The sequence below is a fragment of the Pleurodeles waltl genome, chromosome 10 (assembly GCF_031143425.1).
Source record: "Pleurodeles waltl isolate 20211129_DDA chromosome 10, aPleWal1.hap1.20221129, whole genome shotgun sequence".
NCBI lineage: Eukaryota > Metazoa > Chordata > Amphibia > Caudata > Salamandridae > Pleurodeles > Pleurodeles waltl.
In genome coordinates this window covers 686,546,374-686,558,765 of record NC_090449.1, presented here as the reverse complement: position 1 = coordinate 686,558,765, position 12,392 = coordinate 686,546,374, and positions in this window count along the sequence as shown.

Genomic DNA, 12,392 nt, shown 5'->3' with positions numbered 1-12,392 from the left:
CAGACATTGCAGTGTGATCCAGCTCGAGGGTAATGGGTGTATAGCAAATACAGGTTACCAATAAAGGTTGCATTCCATGTCAGACAGTGCTTAATGGGTCACCAGAGGGGTGCCGTTGGTGGTGGTTGGCCCTCATCTTGCTGTGGCATCTAGCCATTTGAATGCCAGTGCAATGCATAGTGCTCAATCCTGATTCCTGTGTGTGATGGTACTGTGTATGCCAACTGTGGTGTTGGTGCTGTAATTAACCTAGTGCTCCCTTTCTCTCCCTCACCCCCTTTCGTCTTCTGTCATCCTGTTCATGTGTGCATTAGTAACATCTGGCGGAGGAGCAGGGGCACCAGTGACAGAAGGAACTGCATCCCACAGGACCCAGGAGGCAGACTCCACTGATGCCGAGGGAACCAGTGGGACACAGGGCGAGAGGAGCATCATGGTGGAAACAGACTCAGATACCTCCTCCAATGGAAGCTCCCTGGTGGTGGCAGACACCTTTGTGACTACCTCAGCTGCAGGTAAGGCCGCCACCCCGTACCAGCACCACCCTCCTAGTAGCCCCTCAGCGAGTTGCCCGTGCCCACTCACCCAGGAGGAGGGCATCTCCTTTGCCCCAGGCACCTCATGCTCTGCCCCAGTGAGCCCTGCTGCCCTGAGTGAGGAGGCTCTTGACCTCCTGAGATCCATCTCTGCAGGGCAGTCAACAATTGTGAATGCCATCCAGGGGCTGGCATCCCAGATGCAGCCATGCAATGCATTCCTGGAGGGCATCCACGATGGATTGGCGGCCCAACATAGATCAATTCAGGCTCTGGCCTCTTCTCTGATGGCAGCCATTGTCCCTGTTTCTATCATCCCCCCTCCAACTACCACTTCCCATTCCCATTCTCCTCAACCCCAACCCATCCCATGCACACATACAGACGAGTATGCACACAAGACATCACACAAGAGTGGCACCGTTAAACATAGGCACCACACATCAGTCCACAAGCACTCACGCAAACACCAGACAGTTACACACACACCCACATCAACTGCCTCCACTGTCTCCCCCTCCTCCTCCACCACCCTCACAGTCATGTCCATACTCACACCTGCATGCACTGCTTTAACATTCACCACCACCATCACCACACCAAACAGCATACACACCTCACTAGCAGACACCTCTACAAAATCCCTCCATGCGTCCCCTGAGTCCTCACCCACCCTGTCTGTCCCCCCTCCAAAAGGACGCAAATCCAGGCACTTAGACACCCAACAGCCATCCACCTCACATCAGCACACTGCCCATGGACCTGCACCCAAGTCCAGCAGATGTACTACTCCAACAACCATTCCCTCAACCTCCACTCCCATCCCTTCTCCCTCATACCACCCCACCATCCCTAAGAAGCTTTTCCTTTGCACAAATTGAGCTCTTCTCTCCCCCTCCCTTCCCCCTTCTTGCCTGTAGGAACAGAGTCCAAATGACCCAGACCAGCACCTCAGCCAAAGAGTCCACAGGGACAGTGGAGGCACTTCCTAGTCGTGGAGTGAAGGATCCCACTCCACCAGCCAGGAAGGAGATGGATTCCACTCCACCAGCCAGGAAGGGGTATGATTCCAACAGCCAGAAAAAGGAAGGATCCTACTCCACCAGCCAGGAAGGGGCAGAAGCCCTCACCTTCTGCCATGAAAGGGAAGAAGTTGTCACATACTGCCATGAAAGGGAAGAAGTCCTCACCTCCTGCCATGAAAGGGAAGAAGCCCTCACCTCCAGCTGAGACACAGCATCCCTCACCTCCAACAGAGGCTGCCCACGAGGCCCCTTCCCATGCTGAGACACAGCACTACTCACCTCCTGCAGAGGCTGGCAGGGTACCAACACCATCACTAACAGTGGACAAGGAGCCCTCATCCCCTGCTAAAACACAGCAGCCCTTTGCCTCCAGCAGAGGCTGCCCAGGAGGCACGTTCCTAAGCTGAGACACTGCAGCCCTGACCTCCAGCAGAGGCTGGCAGGGTACCAACACCACCACCACCACCAGTGGTCACGGAGCCCTCACCTCCAGCTGAGACAATGCAGCCCTCACCTCCAGCAGAGGGCATGTAGGTCACCCTCCAGGGACTGCTGTACAAGGAGCCTCCTCCAGAACCAGTGGGCAAGTGCCCCACCTGAGAGACTGTGACCTTGCACTCCCCAGCAAAGGATAATGGGCATGGAACCCCCTCTAGAACCAGTGGGCAGGTTTGCGACTTCAGCTGAGGTGCCCCCACTTCCAAAATGATGCCCATGTACAGTTCTGTGGGGATGTTGTCAGGAAACAAGTTGGGCCTTGGAATGTGCCCTGTGGCCATGTGGGCACTTTGTACTTTGGACTGGGCATTAGCTCTTTGTTATCCAATTGGTTCATTTGGTGGCTGTTCCCATTCAATACATTCTCAGTACTGCCTTACTGTAGTCCTTGCATTATTATGACATGGGTTATGTGCCATTGTTTTTCCTCTGTAACTGGTTGTGTGTCTGGTGTGTGTTGTGCGTGTGTGTGTCACTCTCCTTTTCCTCTCTCCCTCCCTTGTGTGCTTGGTGTTCCAGGTGGAGCATGGTGTAGAAGAGCATCAGGAAGACTTGCAGTTCCGGTTTCATGGCAGAGTTTTTCTTCTCTGTGTCTCTGATGGTGACTCTTTTGTCTTCTGTGTAGTGTTTCTACCAGGCTTTGATGGCGTTGGCACCTCCTGGAAATCATGGTGGATTACAGTGTCATGATATGGTGGGCGGTACCTTGTCTTCCGTCTGGCTGTTGGTGGATACCACCATGGTACGTGGTGTTTATGCCCTGGCGGATGGTGTGGTACGTTGGCTGTCTATGGGAGTTCTCACCGCCAGGGTCTCAATTTGCCAGTAAATACCGCTAGCCTGTTACCGCCACCTTAACTGTCACTGCCAATGTCATAATGACCACCATAGTGTCATCTGCACATTACATCTGTGCCACAATTCTTGACCTACAGTACAAACAATTACTGGCCACTTTCATTCCTTTTTCAGAGAGGGATGTTTCAACCAACAAGACGTGGACTGCTGATCAAGCCAGCAACCAAGAAAAAGAATGGCTGGGAATTAAAGGCCCACTCACAGGCACTGGTGTACGGCCTAAATCTTCCAAAGAGCATGCGGTCAGTGCTGTTGGCTCACAGCAGCCAAAACCAACACCAGCAACAACAACAGGAACAGGAGCAGCAGCCCCAACATCTTCATTTGATTGGCTTCTAAGGTCAGGGCGGAGGTGAAGGCAAAAGAGGTCAAGCAAGGTGGAGCATCAATGACTATTGAGAGGATGGTCCAGCCCTGCCTGGATGACCCAACGGATGTCTATCTGGATCAGAACCCATTGGTTTATTGGTATGGGAAGAGGCGCCCATAGCCAGTGCTCAGGAGGCTGGCAATAAAGTATCTGACGTGCACTGTAGCCAGTTGTCACAGTGAGAAGGACCAGTCTCTCACCCCAAAACGTTGAGAGATTGACCATGATCAAAATGAATCAGCACTTTATACCCCTGAATAACAGCATACCTGAAGTTCAACAGGACGTAGATGAGGGTGATTGGTCAGACTCAGGTCATTGTAGTTTGTTAGCTGACCAACTTCTGGTTGAACCACCTGAGTTTGAGGACACACTCTACTTTCTTCCTTACTTAGTAGACCTGGGCCACTGCTTTGAGAAAAAAAGAAAGAAAAAAGGATATAGCTAGTTGGGAGAACATTATTATTTTGTTTGTTTGTGTCTCACTGACTAATGAACTGTTTTAGACACATGAATGGGCGGATTGGAGTTGGACCAGTGTGCAGTGAAGAAGCCCCCCCACCCTCAAAATTCCTTCAAGGACATTAAAGAAACAATGTCTGCCTCCATCCCGTGCCTATTCTTTGTTTTATCCACTAGCAGGACTGCCCCAGATATTTGATTTACAACTTACTGGCCAATGTATGTTCAGTTTTGTGAATCAAAGAGGATCATCAATGTACCACCATGCTTGATTGGAACAGGTAAGTAACGTTATGCCCCAATGAGTGACATGAGTGATTCTTGTTTCAGTGTTGAGATGGTTCATGTCATGTGGTTGGCAGATAGTGAGAGTGGGTGTTTATTGTTTAACTATAATTGTTATGCTTGATAATGTTTGTTTTGTAATTGATTTCCAATGTTGGTGGCCTAATGGGTGATCATATTTTTCCTAAAGGTGATTTTATTTCCTTCCCCTTTGACCCTTAGGGAGATTTGTATGCCAGTTTTACAATGCTTTGTTTTCTGGATCACATTCCGCAAAGACCCAACCAGTCAATTTAGCTAACAAACACAAATCCAGTCTGCACAAAAAAAACCTCCTCAATGTTTCTCCTTTTGTTAAACACAGCTATGCGCTACAGGTCAATCTACCTCAATTGGGTCAGGAGACTGGGAGGAGTTGGTACAAACTTGGACATAATCTTTAATTAGAGTCAGGAGGATGATGGAAGGATGAATTGACGACTTCAACAACTGCCTGAAGAAGCAAGTTATCAACTTCATGGAAATCAACATGGCTGATGATTCTAAGAGGCCTACTCAACTCTGTAGACTGGTGAGAGGCGCATTGATTACTTGATTTGGGAAAATGCATTGCTGCTGTGTGTGCTGGCTGGTTCAAATTTTAAACTATGTGGTTGGGTTGGAGGCCTGTTTTTGCAGGTAACTGGAGGAGACAGACGTATGATGAATGATGTCACATCATCACATTATGCATGTGCTCTAGCCTAACAGTTATTATAATGATGATCATGAGAGCCTCAAGTGTGATCATCTCGATATGCCTGCAGCCATTTGTCTGTGATTGTTGGTTCTTGTAATTGCTCTCACTAAATTGATCACACATCAGTCATAAAATGAATAATTGCAAAGGATTGTGCCCTTGCTCTGCCTCCTCTGGGTCTTCTTGTTATATTACTTCTCATTAAGCTTACTTTCCATTCTATCCTTCTTGATTCTACAATATCTTGATCATTATTTCTGTTTAATTCTGTTTGCTTTTACAATTTGCAGGCCTTCTCTTCTCCTGCACAAAAGGTAACACTCATGCTTAGCTTATTGGACCACTTCAGACAGGCAGGTACTCAAGATTGACAGTGTAATCCAAGAAGAATGCAAATGCACCACCCAATGTGGTTATACAGACTAGTATCATTTTTATTTTCCAATGTTTTCTGTACTGTGTATGTTAGCTTCACTCCAAAATTATTTGTATTCACTGTTTTGCAAACCTAGGTGACAGAATATTTAGATATATATAATATCTTGGGTCTCTTTGCGGCTGATGGAATGTTTGCAATCCATCTAAATTACCTGTGTCATACTCATTCATTTCAATTCCTCCCACAGTAGGCTACTTATCATTGCCCAGATGAATATTGTATTTGCCTAGTGTTTTTTGTCTTTTTGTCACATCTTACCCTGCATCCCCTTTCCCATCCATTTATCAAATTTGTAACCCTCTTCCCTTGGGCTGTGTGATTTATTGAGGTGTGACTTACTAATTTACAACATCAATGAATCACACCAGGTGGGCGGTATGTGGTGGAGGAAACACCAACTCAGTGTACAGGATCTTCATTTGAGTTCTACTAGTTGGGAGTAGGGCCTCGCTTCCGATGCCTTCACTGCTAGCGTGATAGCATGCTACTACTACCACCACCATGGCTCATTGGGAAACCATGCAGCCCTTGCTTCATCTATTCAGTTAAGACAACTAAGGAGCATTGTTGTATGTTTAGGCAATATAATAGGCAATGGCACATCTCACCCTCCACTTACTTATGGGTCAAATATAGTTGCAGATTACAGGGCTGAGACTAGGAGAGTAGTAGGACAAGGGTAACTAACCACATAAATAATTGTTATATACTATCAGCAGATTTTAGAATCACGCTGAGCTAAAAGGCAGCAATGTGAAGTAAAACTCCCCAAAAAAGATTTGAGGTATAAATAACATTAAATAATTCTTTATTAACCTTAACAATAAGAATATAAACCCACCTGTTCCACCCACAACTGGCCCACCACTTTCCCTAAACACATCTCTCTGTCCCCAACCAATGTACAAAAAACCCTCTACTGTTCATAAATAAAAGAAAACAAAGTCTCACAGTCCCGGACCGGGTCCCAAAAATGCATTCCCACCCTCTCCACCCACCAAAACAAAGATTAAAAAGGGCCAGAATAGGGCACTAACGGCAGACTAGGAGTTGTTTGAGGAGTCCCTCCATGAGTGCTTGCCTGGCTTGTATTTGAGTCAGCCTTTGAAGGACACGGCATTGAAAAGTGGTGTCTGGGGGGGCAGCAGTGATGGAATGACCTTGGGCGGCTGCCACCAAACTTCGGTGCCGGTGTTGAGAGTGAGAAGCTGGAGGCACTGGGGGCTGGCTGGTGCCTGGGGCAGTGATATTCAGCCTTGAGGGCCTCCAACTTCTACTGCTGTAGTCAAGCTGCTATTTCCTACCATGATGGTGGACCAGCAGGATTAACTATATCAAGAAAGAAAAAAGAGAAATCGTAAACAATGCCCTATGCAAAACACTTGTTTAAAATCATGTAGAGGCACAGTAGCAGTACATTTTCTGGTCACGTTAGGCCTTTTGATTTTGATGTGATTAGAGTAACAGCCATTATGCACTATGTAATACAAGTATTGTTCTCTCTCCTGTTGTGCTAAATTAATGGAGGCATGCTAGTCCAGCTGGCGCCCTAGTCGTACTCATTATTTTCTGCAGCTGGGGCAGTTGTAATATACAATTATCTTATTCCAATGGCCCTGCCCTTCTCCAAAATGACTTTCAATGTTACCCTGACTACAAAGCAGATGAATACTTGGAATGATACATGCCACGTACAAAAAAAAAAAATCAATCATTCAGACATCCTGTCTGCGTGAGCAGACGGTAGGGAAAGCAGTACAGAGAAATGATAAAGGAACAAGTTATATAGATTGTACTTGGCACGTTTGGCACAGACTATCCCATCCACAAAAGCCAAGGCACTTAATTAGTCCCACTTTACTCCCTGTCCTCATTACCTCCTCCACCACACTTTGTAATAATAATTATTTTTTTCCAACAAAGTACATTTTCTTGGCAATAAGGAAAGGAATCTTAACTTACTCTACTGCAGGGTAAGTTGAGAGGGGATTAGGGAGACGCTTTACTGATCAATTCATCATCATCATGATGTGCCTAAGGTTTGGCTAGTAGTGTGAGTCACTGTAGTGTGCAGTTGGTAAATGTTGAAAGGGAAAAATTTGGGCAGAGTTAAATCTGTGTTTGAAGCCATAATGAAATCTATCACTTGGCTAGAAAAATGTGGCGCACACAAAAAATGTATTTTTCTAATTTTTCAGAAGGCTGGGACAGAACTTAAGAACGATTAAAGTAGTAAAGTACTAGGAAGAGACAGAGTGAGCAAGCACTGGAAGGAATGGGAAGCACAACTTCTTTTTGCATTGCCATACATTGAGAACTTTGAACATAAATGACACATTAACTTGAATTAAGCAGACGCACATTGCACAGCCAGCATTGCAGTTCTGATTCTGCTGAATTGAACCATTCAGCTTTTAAGTCATCATTGCCGGCACTGGTGAAATGTCATAGGTAGGGAGAGAGGTGATGAATAATTGTGATAGGAATCATATCATCTGACTCACTTGAAAAATACTGAGTCATGGGAATAGTCAGAAATACCACCCCAAACCTATGAATCAAAGCTTTGATAAAACCATTCCAAACAAGTAAAGTAGGTCGGAGAAACACCCCAATCCAGAAGAGCTCAGTTGTTTCTTCATACCAAGCGTTTATCCATTCATCATTGCATTGTTCTTCTAGTATTCTTATTCTTCACCCTTGGCTTTGATTCACACCATTTAAGCTTTACATTTTCACATCCATCTTTCACTATTGAAAATGATCCAAATTCCAAGCATGACTCTCAATGAACCTTTTACCAACATTCATTTACCCAATACCCACCCATGCATCCTTTCACTCATTCATCCATCCAAGTTCCAACACACCTGAGAATTATTTTCACCCATCCAGGCAGGCATACTCTCACCCATAACCTTTCACCCACCTGGGCAGGCATCCTTTCACCCATATACCTCCTCATCCATTTTCCCACCCACCCATGCATCCTATCACCCACATATATGATTATTATGTACCCTTCCACACACACATCCTTTTACTCATATTATATTTCCCCCATCCTTTTTCTTTCCATCCTTCTTTCAATTTTCCATAAACCGATCATTGTTAAAGCTATTATGAATCTTTGACTGCTGAGTTGCAGATAGAAGAGGCCATTAATACTTAACTCCTGACATATCTGCTAAAGCAGGGTGTTCATGAGCCAGTCAACAACACTAGTACACCCTTGTAGTGAGTGTATTACTAATTGTCAATAAGCTAGCAATATGACTTACCACCGCCCAGCACTTCCGCAGCCGAAACTCCCTCTTCGCCTGCTGGCACTGCCACGTCTGTGCTAGCGCTGCTGGCCCTGGCACTGGTGGTCAGTGTGGCTAGAAAAAACATTACCCATTTTGCATGCCAAATACGCATCCGCCTATTGTTTTTTTAATAGCAAAATACAACCACAACACATCACTACAATTTGGCTACAGACTTATCTTCTATCTAAATATCAGGTGGGTATTTGGTTGGTTGGCAATTTTTGAAAAGCCAGGTAGTAAAGCCAAACATAAACGTTTTGTAATGGAAGGGCACAGCTGCTGATGAATCTGAGTTTTTGAGGAGAAATGAAAGGGTGCAAGAATTGGTCAATGAAGGACAGATTAACTTGGTTGGCAAATGCAATGAAACAGTCCTCCTCATATTTCCAACCATGGTGCATGGTCATCAATTGCCCTGATTGAGATGGACCAAGAAAAAGAAAGCTTTATCAACAAACTTGTAGAATACCTTACTTAGACATGCAATCTTCACTGTAGACTACATGGATTCTCTGAGCCTTACAGAACCACCAGTCCAAAAGATATATAAGGGGAGAGGGAAGCAAGGAAACTAGTACAGACAAATAGTTTCAAGTAAAATAAAGAAACTTGAAAAATAGAAAATAGGCAAATAGGATATTACAGGGATTAGAACATTTAGGAAACAGAGAAATCAAAAAGAAGTGTAGACGCCTAATTATTCACCACCCATTCAGGATACAAACGACCGTTAGCCAGCTCTTTCTAGATAAACATTTAATCATTCATTAGGGATAGAATAGAAAGGCATGTACATGGAGGATGCTCTGTACTAGTGTACACGAACAGCCTAATACAAGGAAGTAATACACGATCTTTTATAGTATTAAACCACAAACATAATTCAACGTCTTATTGGTTCTTTGGCATTGACGTATGACTACTTTTCCATTAAGGCTGAAGGTAGTTTTTCCTATCATACCATATATAGTAACAAAAAGCATAGAAAAGGATTTTACACAAGGTGGCCTACGTGCCTAATATCACATGGTCCATGTTGTGACAGAACTTGAGAACATCACATACTCAGACTGGTATTTCCAGAAGGGAGATTGCTTCAGCTAGCATGCAATGACGATGATATTTCATGATGGCTGTTCAGAGAGCAAGCCTTGCAACATAATGCGTTCCTAGCAGTAGCGAATTACATTTGTAGGCCTCTTTACTTAATGATAAGCCTGTGCAGAGATTGTCATTGTGTATCACAGGGGCCACTATGCATAGCATACCTAAGAACTGTAAAATGCGATTCCACATTCCGCCCTCTGATACTCAATGACAAATCTAAGGGTCATGGTGTATTGCTCTCATTTACACCTCTTGCTCATCCCTGTTGTCATCCTAATATATTTTTCTTCGATAATGTGTGTGTTTCTGGTGACATTTTTTTTTTTTTTTTTAAAGTAGGGCCAGGAAAGATGGACAAACTGATATGAGCACACATATCGTTATCAGTGCCACGATCCCTAACACTAGTACCTCTACCAACCAGGTACCCCAACCCCTGAACCATGCTGCTATTCGATCCAACATTCCTCCGACGTCTGTCCCATCTGCCACTTTCCCAGCTCCTTCTTCTACCTTTTTTATATCCTCTATTTCCTTTCTTATATTCCCATTGTTATCCGGTGTATACACGCAGCTTTCCTGATGGATCACGGCACCGACCCCTCCCTCTTTTGCCAGGATGGTGTCTAGCGCTAGCCTATTCTGGATTACAAGTGCCCTCATGTCTCTGAGTTCCTCAGTGATGTTCCCTAAGGCTGCTGCGGTGTTGCTGGCTAGCCCTTCCACTAATTTGGCCAATCTGTGAATTTCATATTGTGAGTGTGCTATCCCTAATCGCATCACTATGATCCCCTCTATTACTATTACCTCATCCACCCACGTTGGTGTCCTCTTCCTGCACACCCCGCCAAGTGTTCTCTTTTCCCCCTTCTGTAATTCTGTTCTATGCGCCATTTTTGGTAGCACGAATGCTAGGTAGCAGGTAACTTGCCATCCTGCTGGCAATTAAAAAAATGCCGATGTCCCACATATAATAAATATTCCTTTGGGAGGTGTCAGGCCTATGGACAAGCCTGTTGTGTCATTTCTTTTGTAGTCCAGGCTCAATGTTGTATTGCAAATACTATGTCCCACATCATTTTTTTTTTTGCTAGTGTCTGCGTTACCTCTTGAGTATTTGAAACACCATGGTGCCTTTATTTCTGTACTTATGGCCAGGCATGGTATTCGTTGTTCTGAGCCATGATCCCGTTCAGTGTAACCCTTCCCTCTTTCTGTTGTAAATGCATTGAATAAATTCTCTTCTTCTTTCTTCGGATCTAATCTCCTACACTTCTTTCTTCTCCTTCCATCTTCTTCCTTCAATTTATTTTACACTCTTTCTACCAATTTTCCTTGCATATCACCTACATAAGGTTCATCTTCCAAACCATAGTCATCCCTTTTTCTCCTCATTTCTCCTTTGTTTATATTTTCTCTTATTCTCTCCTTTTTTCTTTTCCCTGTTCTCATTCCTTCTAAATATCCCCCTAACATATTATCTAATATGTTACATGCCACGAATTATGTGAGGTGCATTTGAGTGTAATTTATTTTCTCCTGGCTAGTGGTCGGTAGGTGGGTACATATATAACAATCAGACACATTTGCTAGTTCTTTGTACATTGATACCATTTGCACAAATGTACTGTCCTTATAATCTTCTCCATCTTCTCTCCATTTTGTATATTTCACCCATTTTGTTTTATCCTCCACCCTCTCATGTTGTTTTGAGATATTGTTGTTATCACCACCGGTTGCTCTTTCACCTTGGCCACTTTTGGGGATGTAGTGTTCCTGGTCGAGCCATGGAATATGTATGTCGTCTTTATATACTATAAGGATTGTTGTTAGTACTATAGCTGCTACCGGGGTGAGTAATGCTGTGACCACCACGGGCCACTTCTTCTGCTCCTTTTTCTTACGTTGCAATCTGAAATCCATGTCGCCTTATAGGGTGTGGTCGGATGTGGCTAGCACTTGAAGCCAGTTCTATTGGTATGTAACCTTTGGTACCTCCTTATTCCTGTAGGAGTGCCACACGAGTAGTCTATTCCTTCTGTATATTTTCGGGGCGACGTCGAATTCTATTTGACACTTGTAGTTATGCAGAGTATAAAGGGATGAATCCCAATGTCCAGTTCTAAGGGAGTTGTGTGCGATAGTCCACTGACCCGAGGGATGGCCCTTTTGTCCTATTTTTTGCTATATTCCTAATTGGAAGAGGCACCTCCCAATGGGGCTACAAGCCGCACTGATCCTAGTGACCAGCCGCTTCCGTAGGACTGGGATCTGTACCTCTTGGCGCAAATTTTTCTAGCGGACTTATAGTATTCTGTTCGTTTATATCCTGATGTTTTTAATACTTAAGTGGCCTTGCTTGACTCTCCGACTCCTGTGGAGAGCAGCACGAGCAGTTCTGAAAGAGTATCCTGGTGTCTTGAAGGACCCGCTTGCACCCTCCAACTCCTGTGGGGTTGCAGCACGAGCAGTCCAAGAACAATGCTCTGGTGTACTGGGGAACCCGCTTACGCTCTCCGACTCCTGTGGGAGTGTAGCACGAGCAGTCCAAGAACAATGCTCTGGTGTACTGGGGAACCCGCTTACACTCTCCGACTCCTGTGGGAGTGTAGCACGAGCAGTTCCATCAGTGTTGGCTGGTGGAGCTTGTTGAACGAAGGTTGTACCGCTGTGGTGAAGTTGGCATTACTCTCGTTGGCAATTTTGTTGGTGGCTGGTCGTCCTTTGGTCCAGCTCCTTCTTGGTGTGTGAGGTATGGACCC